Raw genomic sequence first — 10,000 nt, forward strand, 5'->3', positions numbered from 1 at the left:
TCACTTTGATTTTGAAATGTTTGAGACAAACGTATATAATTTCAAAGGGAAGTGGGAACTTACGCTATCCTCACTCCCACTGACAAGGGCTGGGATGATGATGATGATGATGATGATGATGATGGTGATGATGATGGTGATGGCGATGATGATGATGGTGATGATAATGATGATGATGATGATGATGATGATGATGATGATGATGATGATGATGATGATGATGGTGATGATGATGATGCTTATTGATGTGATGATTGATGATGATGGTGGTGGTGGTGGTGGTGGTGGTGGTGGTGATGATGATGATGATGATGATGATGATGATGATGATGATGATGATGATGGAGGTGGTGGTGGTGATGATGATGATGACGCTGTAGATGATGGTGATGGAAATAATTACAATACTGCTACTACTCCTAAATATAATACTCAATAATACTGTTAATAATAATAATATTCATTATACCTATTATCAAAACTGTGAAAATTATATCTAATACTATTCTCAATATTCATAAGCAAATATATCATATGATTTGTAACATTTCAGTTGGTAATAATAATAATGATAATAATGATAATAAATATAATAATAATAATAATAATAATAATAATAATAATAATAAATATAACAATAATAATAATAATGATAATAATAATAATAATAATAATAATGATAATAATAATAATAATATTTATTATTATTATTATTATTATTATTATTATTATTATTATTATTATTTTAAAAATAAAAACAATAACAATAATAAACTATTTAACAATGATAATAATTATTAATATCATCATTATTATAATAATAACAATAATAATAAATTTATAGACATTATACATCATCTTCTTGATAATCATAATAACGATAATAATATCGGTAAAAATAGCATAAGAAAATTAATATTACTGCATTACCATAATGATAATCATTGTTATGACCAAAAATCTAACAAATATCGAAAATAACATCAATATATGTTATTAGTAACAAGAGTATTACAAAATCATAATTCCTTAATGAATATAGCAATATTTAAGTAAACTACGCATCTATAAAAGTAAAAATATTTAAAAAATAAATTTTGAATAAGTTGGATAATTATCGATAATTATCGTCATAAATAATAGCAAATGTATTAACGTAGCTAATAATAGCACTTACATTATGACAATTACTTTTTCTCTCCTAAGTAGCTAACTATTGTGACCATTAAAAAAATACGACTTTTCTGTAATTGTAACAAACGTTGTGGAACATTCTAGACCAATCTGGATGCAGAATATCTCAACCTTGACCAATCATAAGAAGTGATCAAGAACTTTTCGACCAATCAAGATGCAGCATCTTTCCCTCTCGACCAATCAGCAGAGATCATCGAGAGGCTCTAACCCAATCATGAAAGAGCAGCCTGTTCCCCTGGACCAATTAGGAGACAATTTCGACCAGTGACGTCATGTCAATTATGATATCAATGTCTAAAATTAGATCGAAAGGGAGGAGGATGAAAAAGGAGGAAGGATGGAAAAGAAAGAGGGAGGAGGAAGGAAGGAAGAGAAAACAGAGGAAGTGAGGAAGGAAGGAAGGAAAGTTCCTGACGGCGGTCACGAAAGCGCAGGAACTTTCTCCGCGTGGACGTGATGTGCACATGTGAGTGTGCGTACATGTGTGCACGTAAAATACGCTGAGTGCGACCGTCCCTCACTGTCGCCAGTCGTCTCTCTATGTACACCTCTCTCTCTCTCTCTCTCTCTCTCTCTCTCTCTCTCTCTCTCTCTCTCTCTCTCTCTCTCTCTCTCTCTCTCTTGTTTTGTTTCTCTTACTCTGTCTCTTTCCTTTTCTCTCTCTCTCTTCGCCTTTCGGTCTCTCTCTCCCCTCTCTCTCTCTCATTCTCTCTCTCTCTCTCTCTCTCTCTCTCTCTCTCTCTCTCTCTTCTCTCTCTCTTCGTTTTTTCTTTATATCTTTATCACACACTATCCCTCTCTCTCTTCTCCTTTGCCTCTGTTCCCTACCTTTCCTTCGGATATATTCCTCCCTCCACACACACACACACACACACACACACACACACACACACACACACACACACACACACACACACACACACACACACACACACACACACACACACTCACTCACTCATGCAGTGTGGGTACATTTCTGGTCCACTTGTGTTTCTCCTCCAAATAATGATAGCCAATTTCTTTTTCTGCACGACCTCCCCCTCCCCCTCCCCTCCCCCCCCTTTCCTTCCTTCCTCCGCCTCCTCCCTCTAATTCAACCCGCACACCCCTTCCTTTCACTCCTGCTGTCTGTCTGTCTGTCTGTCAGTCAGTGTCTGTTCTGCTCTGCCCTTTTCTCTCTGTTTCTGTTTGTCTGTCCGTCTATCCGCTTGTCTGGTTCTCACACACTTCTCTCTCTTCTTCACAATCTTCCCTCAATCCCCATTCCTAATTTCTCTCTCTCTCTCTCTCTCTCTCTCTCTCTCTCTCTCTCTCTCTATATATATATATATATATATATATATATATATATATATATATATACATATATATATATATATATATATATATATATATATATATATATATCACCCCCTTTCTCTCTCTCTTTGACCATCTCTCTTCTTCTTCCTCTCCTTCTCTTGCCTTCTCTACCCCCTCTCCCTCTTCTCTCTCTCTCTCTCTCTCTCTCTCTCTCTCTCTCTCTCTCTCTCTCTCTCTCTCTCTCCTCTCTCTCTCTCTCTCTCTCTCTCCCTCCTCCTCTCCCTCCCACTCCTTTTCTCTCTTTACCTCTCTTTCCCTCTCTTTCACTGTCTCTTCCGCCGTCTGTCAGCTGTGCACACATTATTAACATATCCCTCTTGAAGCACTTCCTCCTCCTTTTCCTTCTCCTCCTCCTCTCTTCCTCCTCCACCCCCCCCCTCCGTTTATTTATTAGTTCATTTGAAAATCTTAATCTCCATTTTTGTGTGTGTGAAGTATAAGGAGGTGGATGATAATGATGGTAATGATGATGATGATGATGATGATGATGGATGATATGATGATGATGGTGATGATGATGATGTGATGATGATGATGATGATGATGATGGTTATGATGATGATGATGATGATGATGATGTGAGATGATGATGAATGGTGATGATGATTGATGATGATGATGATGGTGATGATGATGATGATGATGATGATGATGATGATGATGATGATGATCGTGATGATGATGATGATGGTGATGATGATGATGATGGTGATGATGATGATGATGGTGATAATAATGATGATAATAATGATGATGATGATGATGATGATGATCGTGATGATGACCGTGATGATGATGATGATGATAATGACGATGACGATGTGGGTAATTTTGATAATTATGATGACGATGACGATGACGCCGGCGACGCATTGATGATAGCAGAGTGAGAAAAGAAAAAATAATAAAAATGGTTAAAAAAAAAAAAAAAGATAAAAAGGGAGACCAGAAAACCAGTACACACAAAAAAAGCAAGTCATTTACATAGGCATCTAGCACCTTACAGCCAATCGTTTTACACGCACTGGGCGCCTCCGCTACAAACTCCTCGTCACCGGTGCCTGGAAGTCAAACCAATACCTTTGCTGTTTACTAAAGATGATGATGATGATGATGATGATGATGATGATGATGATGATGATGGTGGTGGTGATGGGGATGGGGATGATAATGGTGATGATGATGGTGTTGGTGATGGTGATAGTGATCAGGGTATGCTGATGGTGGTGGTGATGATGATGATGATGATGATGATGATGATGATGATGATGATGATGATGATGATGACAGTAATGATAATAAGAACAATAATAATAACTATAATAAGAACATTAATTAGAATAATATTGATGATAATAATAATAACAGTAATAATAATAATAATGATAATAATAATAATTATTATTATTATTATTATTATTATTATTTTAAAAATAATAACAATAATAATAATAACAATAGTAATAATAATAACAATAATAATAGCAGTAATAATAATAATAATAATGATAATAATAACAATGATAATAATAATTGTCATACTATTAATAATAACAATACGCAGGACGAGGAGGGGAATGAATAACCAATAAGAAACACAAAAGACAAAAAGTTAAATACCTGAACCCGCATGAATACCTGTGTACAATTTGACATCACAATGCAAAAGATAAACTAATATTCTAAAGCTTAAATACACAATAAAACTTAACCACCGGATCTACACAAGACCGCAATCCTCTCTCTCTCTCTCTCTCTCTCTCTCTCTCTCTCTCTCTCTCTCTCTCTCTCTCTCTCTCTCTCTCATTCGCATTTTGATAATAAAATGGATTATCGAATTCCAAGATAAATAATCTTAGGCCATATAATTGGATACACATTATCAGGTTATAAACATGATTGTGAAAGGGAGATAGGGGAAGGAAACGGCTGGAGGAGGAAAAGATGCAAGGATTTTGGGAAACAGGAAGAGGGAAGAAGAGACGACAAAAGAGATTAGTTGAGTAAAAAAATATAATACGCACAGAGGAGAAAGAAAAAAAACAGACATATACATACATATATACATACATACATTCACACACACACACACACACACACACACACACACACACACACACACACACACACACACACACACACACACACACACACACACACACACACCAACACACACACACATATATATATATATATATATATATATATATATATATATATATATATATATGTATATGTGTGTGATAATAATAATGATAAATAAGAAGAGACCGACAGATTAGGAGAGAGACAAAAAAAATTGATGAGAAAGAAAAAAAAACATATATTCATAATAATGACAAAGAGACGATACACAACAGGAGAACAAATTAAAGGGGAAAAGGAAAGTAGAAGAGAAGAGAAGAAAATGAAAAGATAGGGTACCCATTCTTATCGTAATTCGGGGCTGGCTGAACCCTCTGTGATAACGACCTTCTGATAGCACACACGTCACGCGGAGAAGATTTTCAATAATACTTCACAGAACTCATTCACAAGACAATTCAGTTATCCAGGGTATTCTATTACCATCGATATTACAGATAAATTACACACACACACACACAGAGACTGTGAAGAATTTTACAATATGATACAATTCAGTCCATTATGAAAAGTTTTACAATATGATTTTAAATTACAGGTCCATACATCTGCCAAGCTGTCACTATCATCCTTACATCATTATAATCATCATCGTCATTATCGTTTTCATTACATAACCACCAGGAATGCAGTGATTGGTAACGCACCTCATAACTCATTCGCAACATTGGTAACTCTGGATTAGGATAGATTATTCAACTGTAAAACATCCAAGAACTGATCACTAAAGATGAAATATATATCCAAGGCCAGAATATCCATGAACTGATCACTAAGGATAAAATATATATCCAAGGCCAGAATGCCCCTAAACTGGACACCAAGGGTAAGGTGCCCAAGGACAGAATGCCCCCAAAATTGGGCATAGGATAAAATCCCGGAGAACAATATATCAATTCTAAATGTTTTGACTTTCAGAATATCCAACACCTGAACGTTACGAATATGAATGGCAAAGTACATGTTATCCAGAAATAATTAGAATATTCAATGATAAAACAAAACAAAACAGAATAAAAAACATTCAACTGAATACCCAAGGTTATAACAACATAGGCGGTATATACTCTACATCATTATCATAACTAATATTGTTGTCTTGTTATTATTACTGTCACACACACACACACACACACACACACACACACACACACACACACACACACACACACACACACACACACACACACACACACACACACACACATACACATCTCTATATATGGTTCACTGTTAATCGTAATACTAGCTGCCTATCTGGTGTTCATTTTTGTTCTTTAAGTTGTTCTTTAAGATGTTGTTGTTATTATTGTTGATTTTCTGTTGTTGTAGCCGTTGGTGCTTTTGTCGTTATTGCTGCAGTGGTCGAACTGTTGATGTTATCACTCTGTGTGTGCGTGTTGCGAATGGTATTGTCCAAGTTTTTGCTATTTTCAGTAACATTTATTATTACTATTGTTATTATTATTATTATTAATTGCTACTCTTGCTGTTCTTCTCCTTATGTTTCTTTTGAAGTGTCGCTGTCGTGCTTCTGTTGTTTTCGTTAGTGTTTTTTTTTATATGTTGATCCCGCATTCTGTGTTGTTTTCATGTTAGCGTTGCGATCCCCTCGTGGGTGTCTTATCGGGGTTAACCGGGTGAACCGAGAATCCTGGACCCCGTTAATCCGAATCCCATCAGTGCTCAAGGCAGTTTTTCATCCTGTGTGCGTGTGCGTGTGCGTGCGTGTGTGTGTGCGTGTGTGTGTGCGTGTGTGTGTGTGTGTGTGTGTGTGTGTGTGTGTGTGTGTGTGTGTGTGTGTGTGTGTGTGTGTGTGTGTGTGTGTGTGTGTGTGTGTGTGTGCTTGTGCGTGCGTCTGTGAGAATGTGCGCGTGCGTGCGTGCATATGTGAATGTCCGCGTGCGTGTAAGCATCTGCGTGTGTCTGCGTATGTGTTTGTATTGAAAAACGCATGAATGAAAATTAATCCTACAATGCAGAATAAGTACGAAAATATCTTCAAAGTGACGGTATGCATAAATGTTTCTGTGTGCGTGTTGCATGTGTCAGTACAAAGCAATGTCCGTGCATGTTTGCATTTCACATAGGCCTGAACAAATACATTAAAGTAATGCATACCTTTTCTCCCTCTGATTGTGTGTGTGTGTGTGTGTGTGTGTGTGAGTGTGTGTGTGTGTGTGTGTGAGTGTGGTGTGTGTGTGTGTGTGTGTGTGTGAGTGTGAGTGTGTGTGTGTGTGTGTGTGTGTGTGTGTGTGTGTGTGTGTGTGTGAGTGTGAGTGTGAGTGTGAGTGTGTGTGTGTGTGTGTGTGTGTGTGTGTGTGTGTGTGTGTGTGTGTGTGCATGCATGCTCGTGCGTGCGTGTGCTTCAACGATCACTTCCACACCAAGACTTAGGCTAGGGAGGAAGGTGGGAGGAGAGAGAGGGGAGGGGGTAGAAACAGGGGGGAGAAGGGTAAAGGAGGGGACGGGGGGGAGGAAGAGAAGGAACCAGGGGGTTGCCAACGACCATTTAAAATGCAAACGAGCCGACGCTGTTGTGTTGTGAACTTTTTTTTTCTCTGTCTTAATGATTTCGCAACAATATCCAATTAACGAACCCTAAAACACAAGAGGCACTCAGCAAACACAGTTTAAGCTCGCAACCCCTCGTGTTTGCGTTATATAAACAAAACAAAACACACAAACACACAACATTAAATATGGAAAAATATATATATATATTACAAAGAAAATTAACATGGAGGACGAATCAGACAACTTCTTACACGCAAAACAACAACAACAACAGACGCAAACAAATACAAAAGACAAATTTCAACATGCAAATACAAGCACAAGGTTCAGCCAACAAAGCAAAAACAATGTAAACAAATTCAGCGGATAAAAACATAACGGGGAAAATGACACCCAAAAAAGGGGACAACAAATTTCACAAGAGCCAATTTCCTCAAGAGACAAAAATCACAATGCACATCATGATGCTCGTTATGTCACTCTGTACGCTTCGAGAGGGAAGGGGGGAGGGAGAGAGAGAGAGAGAGAATGAGATGGAAGGAAGAGAGACGGGGAATGAGAAGATAGGAGGAAGAGAGAGAGAGAGAAGATGGGTGGGAGAAAGAATGAGGAAATGGTAGTTGGGAGGAAGAGATAATGAGATGGGTGGATGGGAGGAATAGAGAATAAGATAGGTGGATGGGAGGAAGGGAGAAACAGAGAATGAAATGGGAGGAAGGGAGAGAGAGAGAATGAGAAGATGGGGGGAAGAGAAAGAGAGAGAATGAGAAGATGAGAGGAAGGGAGAGAAAAAGAGAGAATGAGAAGATGTGAGGAAGAGAGAGAGAGAGAGAGAGAGAGAGAGAGAGAGAGAGAGAGAGAGAGAGAGAGAGAAGATGGGTGGATAGGAGGATGAGAGAAAGAGAGAATGAGAAGATGGGTAGATGGGAGGAAAGGGAAAAGAGTGGGAAAAGAAGAAAGCAAGAAAAGAGAAATGAAAAGAGAGGGAGAAAGGAAGGAAGGAAAGGCGGAATGAAGGAAGGGATGAGGGAGGAAAGGTAAGAAGGAAGGAACAGAGAGAAAGAACAAAGGAAGGAAGGACAAAATGAATGAAGGAGAGAAGGAAAAAATAAAGGAAGGGAGGGTGGCAGGCAGGAATACCGATGAGAGAGAGAGAGAGAGAGAGAGAGAGAGAGAGAGAGAGAGAGAGAGAGAGAGAGAGAGAGAGAGAGAGAGAGAGAGAGAGAGAGGAGGAGAGGAAGAGAAGGAATTGAGAAAGGGAAAGAAGGGTGGGAGAGAGAGGGAGATACAGACAGACATACAGATACAGAGACAGACACATAGACGCACGCACGCACAATACAACAGTCAGGCATTGCTCTCGCACCCCAAAAATATTTGTGTATATATAAATCAATTGCAGAGATGAAGTCATCTTAACACAGACGACAATCTCACTCTTTCTCTCGCTCTCTCTCTCCTTCTCCCCCTCACCCACCCTCTCTTCTCCCTCTCCCTCCCCTTCCCTCCCTCGCTCTGTCTCTCACACTATTTCATCCAATAACAACCAATTTGACTGTATTTCTCCCTATCTAAGCCCGGGTAACAACCTTTGTTTAGAGTGCTAGTTGTTAAATGTTTACTTTCTTCATGATTATCATTACTGTTACTGACTTTTCTTATCTATCAGTTGTTTTTCTTTTTTCTTTTTTTTTAGGGGGGGGCTTCCTTAATTTGTGATTATTATTGTTATTATATTTTATTTCAATTAATGCTGTTAATTATCATTGTTATTACTATTGCTATAATTATTGTCATTATCATTATCATTATTATTATTGCTGAAATCATTATCATTGTCACTATTATTATTATGTTGCAATTATCATCGTTGTTATTATGATTATCGTTATTAACTAAGGTCTTTTCATCACTGTTGCTTTTATCATTGTTTTATTATTATTGACATCACTATCATTTTCATTATAATTTTTTTTTTAATTGTCATTAACCTGTGTTATCACCGTCATCACGACCCCTAGTATTCCGTCGTTAGAATCACGCTTCACGTCTCAAAAAAAAAATCCAGTCATCCTCCTCACCCACCTCCGCACGTGTCACTGGGTCATCAGCTGATCCACCTCTGTTTCCACCACCTTTTCCCCCTTCCACCTGCCCTCCACACACCACCTGTCACCCACCTGTTTATCGGCTAGCACCCAGAAAACACGGTCTCAGCCATCTTTTCGTGGGTCATTCTTCTCCTCGATTGTTTTGACTTTTACATAATCCAGCGGTTGGGTAATATTTTTTATGGGTTTTTAATTATTATTAAAAAAAACACAGTCACGTTTGTCGACACGCGGACGCACAGACGTGTGCTCTCTCCCTCACATCCCTCTCATCACTGAGGAGAAATTCAATGTGAACCGGAGAGGTGGGTGAGCGCGGTAGCTTCGTCGCCATTGGTCCAGCGGGGCTACGAACGGACCAATCAGAATACGTGCTAGACTATTTCTCGATTCTGATTGGCCAGTAGACTTCACCCGTAGAGGTCAGTCATGTTTTCAGCCATTTTTTTTTCTTGTGCTGCCCACACATACCCACCTCCCCAGGTATCAAAATTATCCGATTGCTTTGTCTTCCAAGACGATATATAGCGTATCCTCTCCTGTCGAAACGTTTGTTCAGGGCACACCCTCCGTCGTAATTAAAGATACGAACACTCAATCCGCACAATAGTCGACACGACGCAAAAGCGACGTAATGTGATATTGTGCCTCAAACGTCACAATAGATA

At 38.4% G+C, this 10,000-nt stretch overlaps 1 protein-coding gene across 3 annotated transcripts in view; it reads right to left on the minus strand.

Annotated features, from left to right (window-relative positions):
- Positions 1 to 9,593, minus strand: part of LOC119598586 (KN motif and ankyrin repeat domain-containing protein 2-like) — a 60,639-nt gene extending 51,046 nt beyond the window's left edge. For all 3 annotated transcript variants that reach the window (XM_037948237.1, XM_037948236.1, XM_037948235.1), the window contains exon 1: positions 9,402 to 9,593. The gene's annotated coding sequence lies outside the window, so the exon portion shown is untranslated. The remainder of the gene's footprint in view (positions 1 to 9,401) is intronic.
- Positions 9,594 to 10,000: the final 407 nt, after the last annotated feature.

This window comes from Penaeus monodon, chromosome 41, assembly GCF_015228065.2.
Source record: "Penaeus monodon isolate SGIC_2016 chromosome 41, NSTDA_Pmon_1, whole genome shotgun sequence".
Lineage (NCBI taxonomy): Eukaryota > Metazoa > Arthropoda > Malacostraca > Decapoda > Penaeidae > Penaeus > Penaeus monodon.